Source organism: Pseudonaja textilis, chromosome 2 (genome assembly GCF_049901715.1).
Source record: "Pseudonaja textilis isolate UNSWEBS1 chromosome 2, rPseTex1.2, whole genome shotgun sequence".
Classification (NCBI taxonomy): Eukaryota; Metazoa; Chordata; class Lepidosauria; order Squamata; family Elapidae; genus Pseudonaja; species Pseudonaja textilis.
In genome coordinates, this window is record NC_141991.1 from 152894380 (window position 1) to 152919354 (window position 24975).

Here is a 24975-nt window from a genome sequence, read left to right on the forward strand (position 1 = left end):
CCTGGCAAATGCCACTCACAAACCCAAACTATGGTTAAGATACATCGATGACATATTTGTTATTTGGCCCCATGGAAAAGAAAACCTAAACAATTTCCTAACACACCTAAACAGCACACACCCCAAAATCAAATTCACCATGGAAATGGAAACAAACAAACAACTACCATTCCTAGATGTACTAATCTACAAAAAAACAGATGGCACACTAGGACACACCATATACCAGAAGAAAACACAAACCAACCACTACCTCAACACCCAATCCCACCACCACCCAGCACAGATAAACTCCATGGCCAAAACACTAATTGCCAGAACCAAATGCCTGGCAGAGAAGACACACATAAAGACTGAACTATGCACCCTGACTAAAGTACTGACAACCAACAGCTTCCACAAAAGCAAAATCACTGGCTTGATCCACAAAAACACACTGAGACATAATGGAGACCTAGAAGATGAACAGATCTATGGAACAGCTGTCCTGCCCTACATAAGAGGTACTACAGACAAAATCAGTAAGATACTACACAGGCATCACATCAAGACTGCCTTCAAAACAGACAGAAAAATAGCAGCCATCCTAAGAAACACCAACGATAAAATTGACCTGGAAAACCAAGGCATATATGAAGTCCCCTGTGCATCATGCCCTGCCACATACATTGGACAGACCAATAGAAGAATAAGTACCTGCCTAGATGAACACAAACATTCAGTAAAAAAGCTGGAACACACTTCTTCACTAGTCCAACACATGAAAGCCACAGGTCATAGCATGGACTTCAATGGCACCAAAACCCTAACCACTATAGAAAACCCTAGGTACAGAATTATCAGAGAAGCCATAGAGATTGAAAAAAGACCTGAAAGCATGAATAGAAGAGATGATTCCACCAGACTGTCAATTATTTGGAAGCCTGCACTCACAAACAAAAAAATCTCCACACCACAAGCCAGGCAAACACCTGGCACAAACAGACCCCCCCTTGATACCTCCAGCTCAAACACACCCCAACCAGGCACCCAGATGAAACCTAGCTTCCTAATAAATGATAGCCATCTGTTTACTCGGAGCCAAGCCGCACTAAAGCACAATGTTTCCAGCCAATCAAGACAAAAAAAGCTACAAAACAGACAGAAGATACTAGAAACACCAATCAAGCAGAACACAGCAAACTCCAAGACCAATAAACACAGACCAAGACTCCCAACCAATCAGGATGAAGAAAAAACCATTCTGGCACAGCAGTAGGCTAGCACCAAATTTAAAACAGAAACGGCTGTGACAGTCTGACTCACAGACGAACACTATACAGAAGCCTGATGATAGCAGATGAGATTCTGCCGAAACGTTGCTACAACTTTAAAAGCACAACTATAATGACGTGGGAAAATACCCGAACAAAGCTGAATACCATACATATAAATACCCATGAAAACTTAAGAATATATATATATATATATATATGTTTTGCTTGCACTGGCACGAAGCCGAAAGCACCAGCCTGAGGATGGAGAGTGGGACTCACTGAAACATCGCCAAGATACTCTTAATCTTACATGGGAAAAGACCCAAACACACCTAGACCTACATACATATATACACATATATATACATACATATACATATACGTATTTATGTATGTATGTATGAGTATTCAGCTTTGTTCGGTATTTTCCACATCATTATAGTTATGCTTAAGTTGTAGAACATTTGCAGAACTCATCTGCCATCATCAGGCTTCTGTATTCTGTGTACAGAAGCCAGATGACGGCAGATGAGATTCTGCCAAACGTTGCTACAACTTTAAAAGCACAACTATAATGACATGGGAATATACCCAAACAAAGCTGAATACCATACATGTAAGTACCCGTGAAAACTTAAGTATATTTTATATATATATATATATATATATATATATATATATATATATATATATATATATATATATATATATATATACACATACATATCTGCAAAAATGTTTTTCCTGTGAATAAGTTGCATAGAGAGCTTATATTTCTACTAGTTATATTTTAAGCTCAGCATTTTTCCTAAATTCTTATCTTTTGCTTTACAAATTAATGTTCATCTCCCAACTCTGGCTATTGATGCTGGAGTTAGCTTTTCCCATTTATTAGGGGCTAGTGGCAATCACACTGTTAGTCTTGGTTTTGGTGGTGGTTGTGTTGCTTTTTCAAGGTTCCTAAATTGTTCACTTGTTCTTAGGCCACTTTGGTCCCATAAAAGTTTGATACAAAGTTTCTCTCCTTCCTTTCTATTGTGAAAGTCCTCTGTGTAATTTTCCAACTCCCACCATCCAAACATTCAGTATTTACATCAGTCTCAAGACAATTATAAGACCAGCACATCAGGTAAATTTAGCAGTGGGGTTTGTTCTGTGGCTGTTATTTTAAGTTGGGAAAATAACATCAGCTCACTTGAATGATTTGTGGTGCATGATGCACTGCATATCCTGGTGGATTATCTTCTGTCCATAATTGGTACACATCAAACTCCTGCCATGTATCGAGGACTGGAACCTCTTGGGCCACCGTTACTTGCCACATCTCATTTGGAGAATGCCTCATGACTAGTGCCATTTTATCTTTCTCAAATGACAAAGTTGCCCCGATTTTGCATAACATGTCCTGGCCCAATAAGGGAATGGGACACTCGGGCATGTATAGGAATTGATGTTCAATGTCCCTTCTATTCAGGGAACATCTCAGGGGCTTTAGAAAAGGGTGGCAATTTACAGAGCCATCAACCCCTTGTACATTTATAACATCAGCAGAAAAGGGAGCCAACAATTTAGTAACTACCGATCTAGATGCCCTCTATCTTCATTTGGACCAAGGGTTCGGGAGGGCTGAAGAGTTTCCTTAGGCCTAACCCCTTGATCTGTTTTTGGCATTTCCTTTTGTATTCCCTGCGCTCCTGCCCTGGAAACTTGATTATTGCCATCATCAACATTGGGGGGACTGGTCTTTGCCTGCCTTGGGCCATTGGATGAAGATACACAGGGGCGTATGGAGGAGAATTATCTTCTTCATAGGATTCATTTTTCAAGACAGGTTTGGTTTTAATCTGATCCTTCTTGACCTGAGATCTGGGATTTCTATAGTCTCTACTAAAACCTTCTTAAAATTCCTCAGCATACACTGAAGAGGTATCTAGGGGACACTTCTTCCACCACCCATTTCTAGGCACTGCCACTGATCTGCGGTGCCGGACATTCCAACGGTCACCAACAGGAACTGCAATGGCTTAACCACCCACACAATACTAGGGTCTCATTAGGATTCACTGATCCCAGGCACAGGGGGGTGATCAGGCCCCCTCTTCCACTCTCAAAACGAGTGCGTCTGCTCTTCCCCAATACTTGCCTGCAAGCATCTTCTTCCTAGCCAGTGTTATTTTGTAACTTACTTTTGACTCCACTCAGGCTCTTGGATCGGTTGGTTGTCCACCCCTATGGTGCCACCTGCCCCTTCCGGATAAATCATCCGTGCCAGCTGAAGGTTCAGTGAGACGGCCCCGGCTAGGCACTGGTTGGTCTGTGCTGTCCTCAGTGAAATATCGCTCTGAGTCCTGGTGGAGTTACCATAAATGTTGCAGGAAATTACGAGACTCAGATCACAGAGTCAAAGATAATTGTTTTATTTGCGCAAAGGTTCATAGCTGTTTAGCCAAGGCACATCTGAATGCCTTTCTATAGATTTGACACCACATTTATACATTTCAGAAGTACTAAACCACAGAAATATGACTTGTCAGCATTCCAGCTACCCACCTCCCCTGTTGCTGGGCGAAAGTAGCCGGATTTCACAAATTCTTTTCTAACCCACTTTACTAAACCTATTAGCTTCCCATAGTTCTGCTGTGGGTTTTTTTTTAATATAAATTTTATTTGGGTTTTCACAAAAAAAGCATAATACAAATAAAACATCTTTTTTTGAGAATAGCATGATCACTTCTTCATACAGACATAAACTCAATTTCATGTTCATTTTTGTGTTCTATTCCATGTCTTGTTACTGTTTAATATTTTCTACATAGTTTTTCCCCTCCTTTGATTTTCTCAACTTTATTTTTAATTATCTCATATCTCAATTCAAATCATTATATTTGTACTTTTGTCTGTCCTGTTTCAATTTCATATTATCTTTTCTCATTAAACAAATTTTCCCTTGTAGTTACTAAATGGAGCATGACACCTTTATATCTTTTAATTTTGTCCATTCAACTCTTATTTAGACTTCAATTTATACCTTTAAGATTATAACATTCAATATAATACATAACTTCCAATCGAATTCTGCTTGGTACATTCTTAAAATACACACTATATTCTTAAAAAGTTATATATATATATATATATATATATATGTGTGTGTGTGTGTGTGTGTGTGTGTGTGTGTAAATAAAACACTCATTCGATTCCAATTCAATTCTATTGTTAATATGCATTAAAATCTTAACTTTTTCTTTTCAATTGAATATCATACTTCCTTGTGAACACTTATAAACTTTCCATAATTAATTCTTTTTTTCCCATATTTTTCTTCACTTATATTTTTATAAATCATTAATAATAATTAAAATGTTCCCATCCTTTCCTAATTTCATTCTCTCATTCACTTTCTTTCATTTATTTATTAACAAACATCCCACTATATTACAATAAATATTTTATCCATCATTTTAGTTATCATATTTTCTAATATTATTTCTATTTCTAATATAACAATACTATCTTATGTACCTTTGCAGAATCCCCTTTTCAATTAAATTTTCACCCATTATCTCTAAACAGGCTTATACTTTCAATCCTTATTTCTCTGTTTCTCTATATCTTGTTTCTGTCTTTTATAATTTCTTTTCCTTTCCTTCTTCCCCCCTCTTCTTCTCCCTCCCCTTTCTACCCCCTTGTCTCTCTACTTCTAATTCTCTCTTCTGTAATCCCCTCTTCTGTTGCTTTCTAATATTGTAATTATTTTTCAAACTATTCTTTTTTTCGGTTGTTTTTTCAAATCTTAAACTTTTCACTCTCTTTTCCCCCTTTCCTTCCCCCCCTCCCACATAGAATTACTTGATCATTAAAGATGGCTTCTTCTTTGTCCAGATCTTCTTGTTCTACAAGCGTTTCTTGTTGTTTCTCATAGTTCCAGATCTCCATTTCTAAGAATTGAAATACAAAGCCAAAAGAACCTCTCCCTTCTTGTGCATCTTCTTTCTGTTTTTTAAGTTCCATTTTCAGTTCTTCTAAAAGTGATGCCATTTTAAACACTTTTAAACAACCACCCGATTGATTTTAGTCATTTAAATGCAATAGCCAAAAATCCAAAAATCACCAAGTAATCCAAATAATCCAAAGATGTTTCTTCTTGCTTCTTTTTTCCACTTTCTCTTCCTGGGGTTCTTGTTACAAAGTTTCAGTTGAAATGTATCTTTTAGGAATCTTGTTAAGGTTTCACTGTAAATTCCTTTTAGTTCCAGGCAGTCTCCTCCATTTTTCCAGATCCTGCCCTTTTATTCTTTTTCTCTCCTTTCCTGCTTTTAAAAGTTTTTAAATATCCAAAAATCTTTATTATCCCTTTGACATTTTATTTTCAGCTTAAATGCCTATTAACGTCAAAGTGGATTTTTGTCAATTTCTTACTGAAATCTCTTAGCTGTCAGTATAAGGAAGGGAGAGGGAAAAAAGCCAAATTCTTTCCCTTCCCTCTCTCCTTCGCCACTTCAAAGTCTTCTGTGGGAACAATGTTGTTTTTATAGTTTAAATTCCAGGGTACCTTACGTTGTTGCTTTTTCAGTTTAACCCAGTCAACCAAAACTTTCTCTTCTTATCTTCCTCCTGCACTTTCTTTTCTGGTCAAGTTCTTCTTTGAGGTGGCCATTTCTGACCACCGCTGCAACCGCCTTTGGGAAAGGGAGTAATGGCCAGCTGGGGAGGAGAGATGCAGCTCTCCTCGACCCTGCTGGCAGTCTTCCCCCTCTTCACCACCTCTATGGGGTGGCTTAGCCCTGAAACCAGCTGGCTCGGGGCGCTCCGATGGCGAGCATGGATCGAAACCACACACAGTCGCAGATTTCGGTCTGTCACCGAAGGAGCTCAAAACGGAAGTTTCAGCTCTGCTGTGGTTTTCGTTGCAAGCGAGACGTTTCCTGCTTGACAAATATGGGTGAATGACCGATGGATGGCCCTTTGAACTGTCATTTTTTATGTATTTAATACATACATTCCACTATCAAGCAGAGTCATGTTAATATCTCCCTAAAAACAATATATTTATTCTTTCATGTTCTGCCTTACTATGGTGGCTGATAAGCAAGCTTTCAATCCTGCCAACAATGCAGTGATTTTATCTAAGTCTCAGTCTGGTTTTAGAAGATTACCGATACCCAGTTCTGCTCTGACAATCATTTTCAAGTCAACAATTAAAAGTTTCCTAGAGAGACATCAATCAAGAAGGGATTTAGCTCAAGAAATTTAAATCAGGAATTGGCAATTCAAGGAAGCATCTTTGAATAGGCAAAATGTTTTCAATACTTAAATGTAATGTTCCATGCCTCAGACAAAAGGAAAATGTGTACTGGCTGATAGCACAGAGGAATGTTGCACAGAGATTCTACTCAAATGAGGAAAGGGTGCTTTGGTTTGGTTTTTGGCTTTCATCAAATGAGAATAATCTGATTGTCCTAATAAACTCCAAATCATGGGAAGTGATTATATCATTTCAGACTGCACTGGTCAGAACCTACCTGGTATGTTATATGTCCAATTTGGTTGCAAACAATAGAAGAAGAATGCTGAAGAATTGGAAAGAATGCAGAAAAGAGCAACAAAGATGATCGGGGCTTGAAGAATCATTTGAAGAATGACTAAAATATCTGCTCATAAATAGCCTAAAGAAAAGAAGGCTAAGGGAAGACACAATAACAGTTTTCAAATACTTGAAAGACTATCACAGGAAAGAGAGTATGGATTTATTCTTTTAGTGTCTAAGAGTAGGACAAGAACCAATGAATGGAAAAAAGGAGGACTTTCTCAACTGTGAGATTATTAAACAATAGAATGCACTATTTCTTAAATTGTTGGTATCACTGGAGGCTTTTAAATAAAAGCAAGCATATCTGGGATGGTTTTGGGATTTCTGTTCTGGTCATGGCATTGGGTTATAACACCTCAAAAGTGCCTTCTAGTCCTATGATTCTCTAAAATTGTTTGCAGTCAAAATTTACCTTAGGGTGGAAAATCAAAGTTCATTGGGATTTTGAGTTCCTGCTTAACTAAACTTTTCTTTAGCCAACTTGTTCCTTGCAGCCAAAAAAGCCAAAGCAATCTCAAATTGTATTAATAAAGGGATTCAATCAAGATCAAATGATGTACTAATACCACTTTATAAAGTCTTAGTAAGACCACACCCTAGAATACTAAATCCAGTTTTGGTCACCATACTATAAAAAAGATATTGAACATAGTCCAGTCCAATTATTTTCATGTGTAATTTTTTATAGAATTCTTCTTGTTTATCATTCGGAGCATAAATTGCAATCAAGAGGATTTTTATATTATTGTCCGTTATTTCCACCATTAATACTATTCCATCTTCATCAGTATAAATCAATTTTGCTGGGGTAGCCTCTTTAATGTATAAAACCACTCCTTTCTTACATTGAGTCAAAGAAGTGAATATTTTCCCTAATTTTGGCTGTACTAACAATTGTTCATGTTGTTTTTTAATATGTACTTCTTATAAACAAATTATATCAAATTTTAATTTCTCAAATTTATGAAAAATTTTCCTTCTTTTAACAGCTGAATTAAGTCCATTTATATTCATTGTAATCAGTTTTTTCTCTTCCATGATTATATTTTGTAATTAGGTTTGACAGCTCTCATAGATCTTGGTTCACATTGTTCTTTGATTTCCACCTGTCCACCTACTGCGCCTTCTTCTTTTTCAGTCCCCATTTGGTCCTCTTGGAATTCAATTAGTGAGACCTCTTTTTCTGCCTCTTCCTTTCTCCTTCCCAAAAATTCTGCGTAAAAAAGTTCTGCTTTCTCAGTTGAATCAATTCTGTGTCTCTGTTCTTGCCATGTAAACATTAGTCCTTCTGGAATCAGCCATCTATAATTCACCTCCTTTTTCAGTAGCATTTTAGTCAAAAATCGATATTCTCTCTCACTCTTCTAGGTATTGTTTTAAAACCACAATCTCCTTGTCTTTGTATTTCAAAGTCTTCTCTCTTGCCGCTTGTAATATTTGTATTTTGATGGATTTTTTGGTAAATCTGATGTGGACTTCTCTTGGTAAATTATTTCTCATCGCATATTTTGTAAAGACTCGGAATACCTCATCTACTCCATCCATCATCTTTTCCTCTGTTATTTCCAAAGCATCAGCCAGAATTTCTATCATTATCGCAGCTAAATTTTGTCCTTTTTCTTCCTCTATGTTTTGAAATCTGAGGTAGAATTCTGACCTATCCATCTCCCACTTCAGCATCCCACTTTTATCTTGTTCAACCACTGTTAATCTGCTGTCAATATTTCTAATCTTCTCCTCTCTTTGTTTATCTTCTTCTTCAATTTTTTGGAATCTCTCATCATACTTCGCCATCATTTGTTGAATATTTTCAATTTTTTCATCAGTCTTACCTATTCTTTGTTCAATGTTCTCTATTCTTTGTTCAATAGTGTCTGATTTTGTCTTGAGATCTTGGATCCCTTGCATAATCATCTGTAAAGTCACTTTTTCTTGTTCTTTATCTTGCTTTAACATTGTCTGGATTAAACGTTGTCCTCCAGATGGTCGGGAGGCAGAAGTAGAGGTAGAGATGCCAGAAGGTATGAGTTTCCTATTCATTTTGAATGATTCAAGACCTTCAAGTTCTTTTAGACTTTAATCCAATTGGTAAGGTAGCCAGTTATAATCCAAAATGAAAAATAAAAATAGTAGAGAGTAGAAAGCACAATGGTAAAAAGCCCAATGGTAAAGAAAAAAAGGAAAAGAAAGAAAATTCTTCAGGTTCTTCTGGACCCTAATCCAATTATGAAATAGTCAATTATAATCCACAATAAAGGATAAAAATAAGAAGAAAAAAGGCCAATAATAAAAAAAAAGCAAAAGAAAAGTTTCTTCAGGTTCTTCACACCTTAATCCAATTTAAAAATCTCAATAATAAAAAGAAACCAAAATAGACCAAGAACATGGATGGAAGAAGCAGAAATCCCAGTGGAAAAAGGAAAAAAAGAGAAAGGAGAAATTCTGAGGCTTTCCCTTTAAAATAAAAAGCAAAAATAAAAATATTGCAAAAATAAAAGTTTACAGTAAAGCTGGTAAGGAGGGGTAACACAACTAAAAGAAAATAAAAGAAGACACACTGCACTTCGTTTAATTATCCAAGGCTCTTATTATGACTCTCTTCTCCACAAACTTCAAAGCCAAGCTTCAAGTGTTAGATTGTTGATAGAAGTCCAGAAGAACACCTGTAATAATATTCTGCCGCGCTCTTCCCTCTATCTTATCAAGTTGAAATGTCCTTGAGAAGGAGTCTTTCACAGTTCTCTCCACTTCAAGTAAAATATTTTCAAGCCTCTAGTTGGCAGTGTTATGAAGTTTCTTTGTTCTCACTTTCCCCCTCCTCCAAGAGAAACGTAATTGAGGTTAAAAAAGGAGAGAAAATATATACATATACATATATACATATATACATATATACATATATACATATACATATATATACATATATATATATATATATATATATATATATATATATATATATATATATAAAAAAAGTAACAAGGGAGCCTCTAATCTAAAAAATTAAAAATCAAGAAGAAGAGAAAATATATATATATATATAAAGGAAAATTCAATCCAGTTAACTGCTAAGTCACGATAAAGTCCAGTAAAAAAAAGTAAGGAAAAAAAGAAGCCAAGCCTCACTTTGACGTCTCCCTTTAAAAATCGCCGCTTATTCAATTTTGTCAAAAATCTCACAGATTTCTTCTTATACTTAGAGTGTCCTTTCAAGTCTCAAAATATTAGTAAAAAAAGGATTCTCACCCAGCCGACACACTTTCTCTTTCAGCCTCTTCCTTTCCGGAGCTGTCCCAACTTCAGCAGCTTTGGGGCTGCCTCTCCACCGCCGGCAAAAGGGACTTCTCCTGAATCAACCAGGGACTTTGCGGTGTCCCTGGGATCCACAGGATGTGCCCTTCGCAATCACCATCTCTGCGGGACGGTTTAGGTCCGTTTGGACCGGCCAGGGGCGAAGATATCTTGGAGCTTGATTGCAGACCGTACCGTCGCAACGCCAGCTCCTCTCTTCCCCTCCTCCCCCTTATGATGGGAGATTTTAACGGACAATAAACTGGACTATACAGCAACAACAACAAAGCAAAACAGAAAAACTCTCCCTAAATCCTTTTTTAAAATGATAGATGAATTAACTTTAAAAGATATATGGAGAGAAAGAAATGCTAAAACTAAACAATACACTTTTTATTCAAATAGACATTTATCATGATCTAGATTAGATATGATTTGGATCTCAACAGAATTAATATCTAATATTCAAGAAATAAATATTGAAACAAGTACTTGGGCAGACCATAATCCCATGACAATTAAATGGAAAGGACAGATGGATGCTAAATAATACTATCTTAAAGGAAAAAGATTTTATACAATGGATCGAGAAAGAACTGGCTTTTTTCTTTAGAGAAAATAAAAAAGAAGATACTTCAATTCAGAATGTTTGGGCATATGCTAGAGGCTTGATAATAGACTACATAAGAAAAAAGAATATCAGGAAAAGGCAAGCCACTAAAGTCTTGGAAGACGAGTATAAAAGACTTGAAAAAGAATTACAGAAAGTGCCACAGAAAAAAGATATTAAACTAAAATTGGACATAACTAAACATAAAATGGGTCTAATAGAAAAAGAAGAACTGACACAGAAAATTAGAAGTGCTAAACAGAACTATTTTGAAGATGCAAATAAACCAGGTAGATGGCTAGCATATAAATTGAGAAAGGAGAAAGAATCAAGGAAAATATCGCAGTTAATAGATGATCAAGGCCAAGTTTGCCATGGTAATAAGGAAAAAAATGAAATTATTCGAGACTTCTACGGGCAACTATATAAGCAAGAGAATATTGATGAGGAAAAAGTCAAACAGTATCTACAGAATGCTAATCTACCTAAGATATCTAAAGAGACTGAAGAAATGTTAGAAAGCAATATAACAATGATGGAATTAACTGAAGCACTTAAGAAACAAAATAATGGGAAAGCACCAGGTCCAGATGGTCTTCCGGCAGAATTCTATAAAACACTACAAGAATCATTGAGCATTCCATTGTTAGAAGTCATGAATGAAGCTATGTCAAAGAAGATAATACCTAAAACATGGTCAGAGGTTTATATTACACTTATTCCAAAAGAAGAGGCTGATCTACTGCAAATTAAGAACTATAGACCTATTTCCTTATTAAACGCAGACTATAAAATCTTTGCTTCAATTTTAGCAGAAAGACTTAAAAAATATCTAAATAATTTCATTCATCCAGATCAAAATGGATTTCTGCCAAAGAGACAAATTAGAGACAATATGAGAGTAATCCTGGATACTTTGGAATATTATGAGGCACATCCTGAAATGGCTTTGATATTCCTAGATGCCCAAAAGGCATTTGATAATGTGAACTGGAAATTTATGTTACTACTATTGGAACAGATGGGTTTTGCCAGAAAATTTATTCAAGCAATAGAAGCCATATATCATAAGCAAATGGCAAAGGTAATGATAGAGGGAGAATTCACAGATTTTATTAATATAAGAAAAGGCACAAGACAAGGATGCCCCCTATCACCTTTGCTATTTGTATTGACTTTGGAAGTGTTGAATAGAAATATTAGAGATGATAAAAGCATAAAAGGAATGAAAATTAAAAAGGAAGAATTTAAATTGCAAGCCTTTGCAGATGATTTAGCCTTTATTTTGGAAGACCCTTTAGAAACAGCTCCAAAACTATTGGAAAAGATAGAGGCATATGGTGAGGTGGCTGGTCTGAAAATAAATAAAGATAAAACAAAGATCTTGACAAGGAATATGTTACTAAGACAAAGAGAAGAACTGGCAGACCTATTGAAAATTCAAGTCACGAACAAGGTTAAGTATCTGGAGATATATTTGACATCAAGATGTAGTACATTAAAAGAGAATAATTATATTAAACTTAAACAACAGATAGCCTTAGATTTGAAGAAATGGGAAAATCTACAATTGTCATTAATAGGGAGAATTTCAACAATCAAGATGAATATTTTACCCAGAATCTTATATCTGTTCCAAACAATACCAATTAGGCTCGGAAAAGACTATTTTGAAGATTTAAATAAAATTGTGTTGAAGTATATATGGCAAGGTAAGAAAGCGAGAATAAAGCTAAAACTCTTACAAGATGCTAGAATTAGAGCAGGTTTTGGTCTGCCTAATTGGGAGTTGTACTACCAAGCTGCAAATTTGATGTGGGTCAAGGAATGGATAACATTAAGAAAGACCAGATTGTTGACACTAGAAGGCCATGATTTGCTGTTGAGTTGGCATGCCTTTTTATGGTATAAGGGAACTAAAACACAGGGTTATTTTAGAAGACATTATATACGGGAGTCTTTGTGGTTAAATTGGGAGAAGATCAAAAGATAATGTTATTTGAAAATTCCAGTTTGGTTATCGACCATTGAAGCATTTTCCTATCCTATAATTTATAAGAAGGAACAAACAGTTAGATATGGGGAAATATTGGATGAAAAGGGTGAACTTAAATCGATGCAAAATCTAGAGGAACAAGGTATAACGATGAATTGGTTTTCATATGCACAAATACATTCAAGGTATGATGAAGATTCTAAAACAGAGGGATTCTATGATAAACTGACTGATCTAGATAAGATTTTGACAGGTACTGATGAAAAGGTGATTAAAAAATTATACGGTTATTTACTGGGAATTAAACTAGAGGAAGAACAAGTTAAAGAAACTATGATTGCTTGGGGGAAGAATTTTGGATATGGGATTGATTTAGAGAAAAGGCAAAAATTGTGGTTGCAAAATTATAAAATGACAATGTCAATAGCTTATAAAGAAAATTTGTATAAGATGTTTTACAAGTGGCACTTTTCCCCGACAAGAATAGCAAGAATGTTCAAGAATAAATCTGAAAAATGCTGGAAATGTCATCAGATATCTGGCTCATATTACCATATGTGGTGGACTTGTGAGGATGCTAGAAAATACTGGACTAAAATTCGCATGTGGTTGGAAAAAATGACAAAGAAACACATAGATTTGAAACCAGAGATTTTTTTATTGGGAATCTTTCCTGTAAAGACTTGAAATATCTGATTGTAAATGTATTAACAGTGGCTAGGATTGTATTTGCTAAAAATTGGAAAAATGAGAAAATACCATTGCAGGAAGAAATTATTAAGAAAATATTGGAATGTGCTGAGATGAGTAGATTGACATTTGAAATCAGAGAGCAAGAGGATATACAATTCTATAAAATTTGGGACCTTTGCTATCAATGGTTGGACGATAAAATACAATAATAGAATATTTAGAATGTTAGATAATAAGGAATATATAAAAAGATATTTTTTCTTTTTTTTGTTATTTGATATATCTATAAAATGTTTTTAGGATAGATTTGGTATGACTATATGATTTGTTATAAAATAAACTACGTAAATTATAGTTATCTCATAAAGTATGAATGAATAAAATTATAGTCAAATGATTCTTTAATAGTGATACTAGGATATATAATTTTTGATTGATAATGTGAGTAATTATGTAATGTAACTATAATTGAGACTATGAAATGAATGCACAAAAACTGATAGACCAACCGACACACTGTTTGTATATATGTCTGGAAGAGAGCTGATGTTTTTATGTTCTGTTTGTTTTGTTTGTTTTTAAAAAACCATGCCCACCAAGTCACGCTCACCAAGCCATGCCCACAGAACTGGTAGTAAAAAATTTTGAATCCCACCACTGATTGAGACTCTAGAAAGAGTGCAGAGAAGAGCAACAAAGGAGGCTAAAACATATGAAGAATGATTACAGGAATTGAGCATGGATAGTCTAGTGAATCAAATACTTTGGCCACCTAATGAGAAGGAAGGGTTCACTGGAAAAGAGCATAATGCTGGGAAAGATTGAGGGCAATAGGAGAAGGGGACAACAGGGAATGAGGGGGCTGGATGGAGTCACTGAAGCAGTAAACATGAGCTTAAATGGACTCCAGAAGATGGTAGAGGACAGGAAGGCCTGGGGGAACATTTATGAGATTGTGATGAGTCGTACACAACTTTGCAACTCACAAGTTTAGTGAAGAGAGGACCAGGGGAGACACGATAGCAGTGTTCCAATACTTGAGTGGCTGTCATAGAGAGGAGTGGGTCAACCTTTTTGCCAAAGCATCTGAGAGCCAGACAAGGCATAATGAATAGAAACTAATCAAGGAGAGATTCAGTCTAGAAATAAGGAGAAATTTCCTAACAGTGAGAACAAATGGAACAGCTTGCCTTCGGAAGTTGTGGGAACTTCATCACTGGAGACTTTCAAGAAGAGACTGGACTCCCACCTGTCAGAAACATTGTACAGTCTCCTGCTTGGGCAGGGGGTTGGACTAGATCTGTGATGATGAACCTATGGCAGATGTGCCGGAAGTGACACACAGAGCCATCTCTCTGGGCATGCCAGCCATTGCCTGTTGCTCTTCTGGGTTCCAGCATGTGCATGCATGCCAGCCAGCTGGTCTTTCCCAACATGCGTATGTGTGCTGGGAAGCTGAGCTACTAGTTTCTGGGTGCATGCTGGTCTTTGTGTGGGCATGTGCACCAGAAACTGGAAGACCAGGTGGTCAGTGCTCCTGCGTGCGCATGCCAGGAAGCTGCTCTTTTGGTTTCTAGTGCTCCCCCATGCGTGCACGTCCTTCGGTTTCATCACAAGGTTTGCCAACACTGGACTAGATGACCTACAAGCTCCCCTCCAATTCTGATAATTAATAATACTTCAGAGACATCAATCAGTCTGAATGGAGGCTTTATCAAGGAAATTGTTGACCTAACATGTTTTATCAGAGCTCTTACTATCAGTACAAGAAACAAGTTCTGGAAGTAGAAGTTCAAAATAATACTCATTTTGTTTCTACTGGTATTATTACTGGCTCCCTCAATAGTAACTTAAAAGACCTGGGTCTGCCAGTTGTCCTGGGGACCCAATAGGGAAGTTACATGCTGGAGGTAGCTGCTGAATTGATGACAGACTCTGCTTCCCTCCTTGCTCCCTGCTCTCAACCCATCTATCTTTTGTAATATATTGATGCATTTTCATTTTCTTTTTCATTGTTTATTTTATTGTTCTATGATTTTACTTCTGCTTTGCTGACAATTCTTTTAAAGTCTTCCTTTTTTATTATTTTAACCCACCTAGATAGCCCCGTGGCAAGATAGGTGGAAAATTTAATAAAGTGTCTCATAGAAATCACACAATAACAACACATATGCATCAAGACATCATCATGCAAATAAGGAAAGTATTCTGCATCGTGATGCATATAACATCACTTGCCTTCCTTGCAGACATCTGATTAATATGAAGCTGGTTACTTACCTGAAAATCCTGCAATTCTCTAGAAAATGCAGACTTCTCCAAAGCCTGTCATCTGCTTCATTAAAGGTCAAGTTTAATAAGATTCTTATTCAATGGAAGTGCTTTTAAATCAGATTAGACAAAGAAAGGAGATAATTGGACTGAACAGTAACAAAGAAGAATATAAAGTACAGGCGTTTGCGGATGATTTAGTGTTTTTTGTGGAAGATCCAATGGAGTTAGGGATCTATCTAATTCAAGAATTAGAAGAATATGGGATGGTAGCAGGACTAAAAATTAATAAAGATAAAACAAAAGTAATAACCAAAAACTTGATAGAAAGTTAGAAAAAAGAATTGGAAAGGAAATTGGGATTAAAAAGTGTCAAAAAACTGAAATATCTAGGAATTTGGTTAACAGGAAGATGCTCTTCCATAAAAGAGGATAATTATATGAAATTACTTTTACAGATAAAGAAAGACCTGACCAATCAGGGAAAATTACAACTATCACTATTAGGCCGAATAGAGGCCATAAAAATGAACATACTACCGAAACTATTATACTATTTTCAAACAATACCTATAAAATCGGATAAGTATTTTTTCAGGAATTAGATAGGATGGTAATGAAATTTATATCGATGGGGGGAAAAGCACGAATAAAATTGAAGACGTAAGAAGATAGTAGAACCAGAGGCAGCCTTGGACTCCCAAAATGGGAAACACATTATCAAGCAGCAATGGGTTAAGGAGTGGATAAATTTAAAAAATAAAAGAATTTTGGCGATAGAAGGTCATGACTCCAAATTGGGTGGCATGCCTTTCTATGGGATAAAATAAGATCCACTCCTATTTCCATAGACATTTGATAAGGGACTCACTTTTACAAACATGGGAGAAAATAAAAAAAAGCATTATTTGAAAAGACCAAACTGGATCTCACCTATGGAAGCTATATTATATCCAAATACAAGGGACGTTAAAAAAATGATTAGATATAAAGAATTGTAGATGAACAGGGGGAATTAAAAACACTGGATAAACTAAAAGAACAAGGGATAACATTAGACTGGTGGGTATATTTGCAAATTCAAACTAAATTTAAGAAAGATGTAAAGGAGCTAGATAAAGATATTTACAAAAATTAGACCAAATCTTGACAGGCAAGGATATAAATTTATAACATGAACGTATAATTATTTATTGGAGGTGGAATTAGAGGAGGAAATTGTTAAGGGATCAATGATCACCTGAGCGAGAAATGTGGGTCATAATATAAATTTGGATGAGTGGGAAAAGACTTGGACTGAGAACTAGAAGCTGACTTTGTCGACAGCATTCAAAGAACATCAATATGAAATGTTTTGTAGATGGCAATTAGCGCTGGCATGACTGGTGAAAATGTATCCAACCTTGAAACCGGAATGCTGGAAGTGCAAAGAAAGAAAGAAATGTTTTTCCATATGTGGTGGCAATGTATAGAGGTTAAAAATACTGGAAGAAAATACAGAGATGGCTTTTTGAGACTACAAAATATAAATATAAATTGGAACCTAAAACATTTTTATTAGGTATGATTAAAGGGAATTTGAGTAAAGATAAAATTATACATATCTTAATTGCAGCAAGAATCACTTTAGCGCAAAATTGGAAGAGTGATAAAATACCACCAGATGAAGTTCTGATTCAAAAAATAATGGATTATGCTGAACTAGATATATTCACTACGGAACTGAAAGGCAAAGATAATCGAGAATAGTATGAGATATGGGAGAGATGGTATGAATGGGTAAAAGAATAAAGATAAAAATAATGTATAGTCACAAAACAAGAAACATGTATATACAATGACACAATAACTGTTAATAGAAATGAGATTTTTGTATTTTTTGTTTTTTAAAGAATAAAAATTTATTTAAAAAATAAGATTCTTATAAGATACAGATACGCTGTTATGTAGCAAATGCAGGTAAAACATCTAGTCAGGGCTGGCTGGAGAACTTTGAATGTTAAGTTCATACGTCTTAAAAGTTGCTGAGGTTGATAAATATTACGAATTTTATATGAACATCTGAAATAAGCTTATTTCATTTGGTTTATCAAAATATCCACCTTGTTAAAGTAACCACTGTATCTCCCTTCTACTATCTGATAGGACTTAAAATATGACATAGAGTGTAATCAAATTCTGACCTGGAAAACCTCAAGTCTGACAAGAGCTTTACTAATCACCTAGGGGTAATGTCCCTTCCGGATTGTTATTATGCTGATATATATAGTAGTGGCTTTGTTATAATTTCTTACTGCGGTTTCCTGTCTGTAATAAAGTTAGTTCCCTTCCAAGCTGAGGCAGAACAAAACTTTAAACTTTAAAGGCAGGCCTGGCCGCAAAGAAGAATCTAGCACCGCGTCACAATTGACTAGCAAGTTGCTCTCGCGTTGTCGTTCTACATCTTTTCTATCTCTAGGTTCTCTTTCCCTTGGCGCGTGACGAAGCTGGCGGCAGCCCTGCCACTGCCAGCCCTGGCCTCATGACCGGATGTTTGGAATTACTGTTTATACTTTCGAGGCGCCGGCAGTGAGGAGTTCCCTGTGTGCAGCCCCGTTCCTTATGGGCTTCCCCGAAGATGAGACGTCTCCACGACAAAAAATTGGTAAGGAGTTCCTTCGATTATTCTGCCTGACTTGTAGGGTCCGTCTGGTGCAAAAGATTCAATCCACTATTTATTTATTTATTTATTTTAAATCACAAATGAAATTTATTTGATGCTTCGACCTCCGAAGCAGCTATATCTCTTTGAGAGAGTGTTTAGCCATATAGATTATATATGGAGAAGGATAATGAGAAAATCGGTTTCCCACGCCACCTATGAGAAATCCAAAAAGTTTGCAGGGCAGTGAGAGATGCTGTTTTTAAAAAGAATGAATTGACTTTCCGGATCTGGTACTGCATTAAAAAGAGAGTGGTATTTTCAGCAAATGTAGGGGACTACAGCAATTATCATCCCTACATGTATGGATAAGCTGTTTGGGAAGGTAAGGCAATGTAAAACAAAGTTGGGGATCAATTATGAAAGCAATGTTAAAGTATTGAGGGGGGTTCTTCAGTGCCATGCTACAACTGTTATATAGTGAAGCATTTACCTAGGGTCAGATCAGATGCAATTTGGGGCTTCAAATGCAGTTTGGGGCTTCACGTTTGGTCTTTCTTCGTTCCCCGACTAAAACAGACTAAAGAAGGCAAGGAAGTAACAGGCAGTAGACAGAAAGCAGAGCTATTTAATTCATTCTTTGCATCGGTCTACACGCAAAAAAAAAAAAAAAAGAAAAAAGAAACTACAGCCTGTAAAAGACAGACTAGAAATAAAAGTTAAAATAAGTTTAAAAAATAGTAAGAGAACACCTGTGTGATCTTGATGAATACAAATCACTGGGACCTGACATCCCAGAGTTCTAAAGGACTGGCAGATGTCATTTCAGAACCATTGCACAACATATTTTAAAAATCCTGGAGCACTGGGGAACTACCAGAGGATTGGAAAAGAGCTGATGTGGTTCCCATCTTCAAAAAAGGAAAAATCAGCCACGGGAAATTACAGACCAATCAGCCTAACATCAATACTTAGGAAGGTACTGGAAAAGATAATCAAAAAACATCTGCAAAAATCTAGAAACAAATAGTTATAAACTGAAGCAAGCATGGGTTTGTTAAAAACAGATCATGCCAAATCAATCTTATTTCATTATTTGATAAAGTGATTAAATTAATGAACCAGCCAAATGCTGTGAACATAGTATACTTAGACTTCAGTAAGGCATTCTACAAAATAGACCACAACCTAACTAAATGACTTAGATGAGGGAATAGAAGGGGAACTTACCAAATTGGCAGATGATACTAAGCTGGCAAGAATAACCAATACCCTAGATGATGGGCTCAAGATTCAGATGGATCTCAACAGACTGTGATTGTGCTCTATCTAACAAAATGAAATTCAATGTACAGAAAAAGTAAAGTCTTATACTTAGGCAAGAAAAATCAAAAGTACACATAGAGATTAGGTGAAACCTGGCTTTCGAGAAGAGACTGGACAGCCACTTGTCAGAAATGGTATAGGATCTCTTGCTTGAGCAGTGGGTTGGACTGGATGACCTACAAGGTCCCTTCCAACTCTGTTATTCTAAGTTGTTGTTCCTTTCCAGCTTTTATGGGTGGCTGATTTGGATTGTCACTGCAACAGGAGAGAGCTGTTCCACTGCTGAATGGTGAAAATAAGCAGTAAGAAATGAATATAGCAAATGAGTATCTAGGATGGTTGAACCAGTTAGACAGCACTGCCACAACAACCTTCCCAAGAAAGTAAAACTCTTGAAACAATTTACACTTGAAAAGGAACTTTTACTGAGAGATAGTTATTGCAGAGAAGTCTGGCTGAGTCTGAAATTCAGGTGCGAAGCATTAGGCTAAATTTTCCTTGTAACACCACCCCCACTTGATACCCGGTGACCATCAGTATCCAATAATATGCCACAAAGGTGTTTTGAAAATTTCCAAAGCTGGATGGTGAGCAGAGTTCATCTTCGGGGCACTGTAACCTTGGATACCTGGCCCAGACTAGTGCAGAGGGAGTCACTGCAGATGGTGTGAACTCCCAAGCAGTTGCAGCAACAACAAACCAAAAGCATGCAAACTTACGTAGTCCATGATGCCACCCTTCTTCTTTCCAGAATGGCAGCATTCCAATAGGGACCTAGGAGGAGAAAAGAGAAGAAAAACAAGGAAAAAGAATGATCATTTAGGTTTGTCAGGATATCTATAATGAAAGCATCTAAGTAATATAAGAGCTTGGACATGAATTTTATCAACCCACTCATTTTGGGAGCTAGGGAAATCCATCCATGCCACTGGACCTTTCCTCTGTAAGTGGGAATCGAGGATCCCCTTATTCTCCCTTGTAAGGCTGCGAGAGGTCAGGAATGGGAGTTGCTCTTGTCCTAGCTGCTTGGATGGAGTCTGTCTAAAAGGCTTATTAGCCTAGCTCCGCCCACTCTGGGTGGGTCCTCCCAGCTTTTGACTCAGTCCTCAGCCAGGACGGATGCAAGTCACTGCCTCTCCTGCCTTTGTTCTTTTTTCCAAAGGCAGCCTTACTTCATTTTGAGGAAAAAAAGCCTCAGAATTAAAAAACACATGGCTCCAACTCTCAGCTGTTCTTCGGAGCCCTGTAATAGCTGAGAGCTGTTCCGGCAATCTGGAGAAGCCTGCAGAGAGCCATGGTGCCAATTTTGGGCCTCTGTGGCAAAGGGGAGGCCATGAACACTGGGCCGCCATTTTGAGGGGCAGGTGACTTCGGCCCGCACTGTCCTGAGCCGCAGGGCCATTTTGGAGCCTCCGCAGTGAAGAAATACGCAGTTTGAGCAGCCAGCTCAGGAACTGCCCCTGCCCTCCAGGGAGCAGCGAAAGGCCGAGGATCTCCTTTTAGGGCTCCTTGGTGAAGCTTTTCCAAAAATACTGGAAGTGAGGAAACGGGGCTAGATTTCAGCCTACAAAGCTTGTAGAAGCCTGAAGAAGCCTTCCTCAAGACTTTGGGAGGCCAAAAAAGGCCTCCAATTGGCCAAAAATCAGCTGTGAGGCGTGCATAGTAAGTTTGCCTGCAGCTCACATGCCACCACAAATGGCTCTGTGTGCCACCTCTGGCACGCGTGCCATAGGTTCACCATCACAGCACTAGACCATTGGCCTCTCGTTGCTACGCCAGAAGACACTGTTTAAATTTATTCATTCCGGTAGGGATTAGTCCCTATCCTGAAGTAGACCAGGGCCTTCAGGCTTCATGCGAGTCCTGGTCTATATTTAATAGCCCTATTAGGCCCCAAGGGGTATGAGTCCCAGTAGGAAGTATTAAAATATCCTACTGAAGATTGCATAGGGCTGAAGAGGAGTGGTTATTGGAGGTAGGGGATTGGAAAGAAGATATCTCCTGAATTTGTTGAAGAAATCCCTTCGTGTGTTGTTCTCCTTGCACAGGGCTACAAGTCCAGAGAAGGCCTTTCTGCTTTCAAGATGGTGGATGCCCCTAAAGACAGCAGAGCCTCCAAAGCAGCGAGATCACACAGGGCAGCTCCATCTGCTTTAAGTAACAAACATTGAAAGCAGCCAGCAAAAAAGGCCTCTAAAGTGGAGGAGAGGGATGCTTCCAGGTGCCATCAGGCCTTCGAGAAGCATATTGCCAAGATACAACAGACCTTTACAATCAGATCTCCAGAAAGAGAAACTTTTCTTGCTTCACATCACAGTGAGGTGGACCTTCAGGATCAAGAGAGCCTGGACCTTCCTCCAGGACCATTGTCAGACTTGGTCCCCTGATGCAGCCGGAGGGGAGGCCTCTCTTTGTTCCTCAGCTGAGGGAAGTCATCATGGTGATCCTCAAGGAGAATTCAGGGCAGTACTCTGGCAGGAGCAGGAGTGCAGTAGGCCTGAGGTTGCATAAGTCTCTTTTACTCCTACTGCAGCTGGCCTTAGACTGGCTGAGCCTTCTGAGTCAAATGTCCCAGTCAATCTGCAGCTCTTGATTGATAGGGTTATCAGGAAAGGTACCTGTGAAGGTATTCAGAGGTTTGCCCATCATTCTTCAGTGGCTTCTGAAGTTTCAGAGAGATGGTCCTGGGGTCGAGAGGCTCTACTTTCAGAAAGGGGTTCCTTGATTCAGGAACGTGTTTCTCCTTCTGCTTTGGCCTATGCTCCTGAGGTTGCTACTGAGCATTCCTTGGTTGGTGAACCAGACAAGACATGTCAGAAGATGAGAGTAATCCCTGAGATTCCATGTTCATGAGCTGTTTTAAGCATGCTTTATTCACTTCAAAGCGAGAAATACTGCCAATCTGAAGGATGCAGATGATGATGAAGCAGCTACTCAGTCTCCCATGGAATCGGATGTCCTCTTCGAAGAACCTGCAGTGAGGGAGGAGGTGGTCCCATCTCCCAGGCTCTTTCTGAAGGTCGTTCAGAAACAGCTGGAGTCACCTGCCATGGCGCCTAATCCCTTGTCGTTGGACTGCAGCAGAGGTGGTATTCAGTTGGTTTGCACTGGCTCGGGCGAACTGGTAGCAAGAATTTGGCGTGGGTCGCCAAACCGGTAGCGACTTCTGGCTGGAGGTTCTTAAGGTTTTTTTATCAGGGGAAGCACTTCCAATATAGCGCTCTCGCCTTTGGGTTATCTTCCGCCCTTAGAATTTTCACCAAAGTTTTGGCTCCCCTGGCAGCACATCTTCCTGGTGTGTCTGCAATGTTATTTACACGATATTTTGATACTGTCTTCTTTTTTTTCAAAGGGCTCAGCGGGACCTGCAGACCACCATCTCGGTTCTGCAGGATCTTGGTTTCCTCTATTAATATTAAAAAGAGCCAATTTATTCCTTCAACTCGCCTGCTTCATTTGGGGGCTTTCATTGACACAAGGGTTTGTCAGGTTTTCCTTTCCCAGGAAAGGCAAGACAGCCTGAAGCTGCTGGTGAAAAGTATATAGAGAAAGAGCTCTACCCTTTTAGCTCATCTCTCCCAACTTTTGGGTAAGATGATTTCTTGTATTGGTATTGTTCCCTGGGCCAGGCTTCATGCCAGGGGCCTTCAGTGCTTTCTATTGCCTCATCAGAAGTTTGGTAAAAGTCACTCTTTAATGAAGGTGCCCAAGCAATGTTGCATTCCTTTCAATGGTGGCTCTCCAGAGCCATTTTCAAGGGCCAGTCATTTAAGGTGGAGGACAGAGTCATCCTTACGACTGATGCCTCCTTATCAGGTTGGGGAGCTCACCTAGCTTCTCACATGGCCCAAGGCTTATAGTCAGCTGAGGAACAAGTACACAACATAAATTGGTTGGAGCTAAGAGTGGTCCCTTTCGCCCTTAGAAAATTTAGTCAACATGTCTCTGGCACTCATGTCCTTGTCATGACTGACAATGTAGCCACTAAAACCCATATTAACAGATGGGGGTACCAGGTCCAAATCCTTTATGTCAGAAGCGGAAGCTTTGGGCAGATGGGCAGAGCATCACCTTCTGTCCATCTGGGCTGAGCATATTTCTGGCTCGGAAAATGTGCAGGCTGACTGGCTCAGCAGAGTCACCATTGACCACACGGAATGGAGTCTGCACCCTTCTCCCTTTCTACAAATTACTTAAAGATTCGGGCTTTTGGTGGTAGATTTGTTTGCTACTCCTTTCAATGCTCAATTACCTAGATTCTTTACTAGATTTGCCACTTCGGGGGCTGAAAGACCACTGCAGTAAGTGGCTGCCAGGTTTATTATACGCCTTTCCTCCATTGCCTTTGCTGGAGGCGGTGGTACAAAAAAAAATTGACAGAAAGAACAGTAATCATTTTAGTGGCCCCTTTTTGGCCTCGGCATCCTTGATTTGCAGACTTAATGGGTCTCACAGTAGCTCAGCCATGGCAGATTCCTGAAGAAGCTATCTGTCTCCTCCAGGGGTCCCTGAGTCATCCAGAGCCCCAGTGGCTACAGGTGACAGTTTGTAGTTGAGTGGAGCATGCTAAAACGCGCCCATCTCTCCAACAAAGTAATCAGAACTGTTCAGGCCTCCAGGAGACCTTTGACCATCTGTATCTATGATACGACCTGGCAAGCCTTTTCTGGTTGGTGCTCCAAATCAAACATTCAACCTTTACAGGCCTCTGTGGCAAATGTTTTGGAATTTCTACAGGCTGGTTTGGATAGAGGCCTTCTCTCAACACCCTTCGTCGTCAGGTGGTGGCTCTTTCCTTGGTGTTAACTTATGGCAAATTGGAGTCCTTGGCACAGCATCCTACAGTCCATAGGTTTCTCAGAGGGGCAGCTAATCTTCACCCTCTGGTGGTACACAGGTATCCTACGTGGGATTTGTCCAGGGTTTTGCAGCCCCTTACTAAGGCTCTGTTTGAGCCTCTAAGGCAAGCTAGTTTGCACCTTCTTATCCTGAAGGCAGCCTTCTTGGTGGCAGTCATTTCAGCTAGAAGAGTATCGGAGTTGGTCACCTTCTCAGTTCACCCTGATCTCTGTATCTTTCACCCTCACCGGGTAGTTTTGAGGTTGGACCCAGCATTTATCCCCAAGGTCAACACCTTGTTCCACAGGTCTGAAGAGCTGGTGCTTCCCAATTTTTGTCCTCGTCCGGTCCATGACTTGGAGAAAGCTTGGCACACCTTAGATGTGTGTAGGGCACTGAAGGTCTATATTAAAAGGACATCTGAATTCCACAGGATGGAATCTATTTTTTGTTCCTTCCAAC

The 24975-nt window shown here is 38.4% G+C and overlaps 1 protein-coding gene across 6 annotated transcripts in view; it reads left to right on the forward strand.

Moving 5' to 3' along the window:
- Positions 1-24975, forward strand: part of MCOLN1 (mucolipin TRP cation channel 1) — a 141489-nt gene that overhangs the window by 84707 nt on the left and 31807 nt on the right. For 3 of the 6 annotated variants that reach the window (XM_087926003.1, XM_087926004.1, XM_026716727.2), the window contains exon 2: positions 18166-18351. The gene's annotated coding sequence lies outside the window, so the exon portion shown is untranslated. Of the gene's footprint in view, positions 1-18165; positions 18352-24975 lie in introns of those variants that run through there. The other 3 variants (XM_087926002.1, XM_087926005.1, XM_087926006.1) reach the window with 1 other exon arrangement.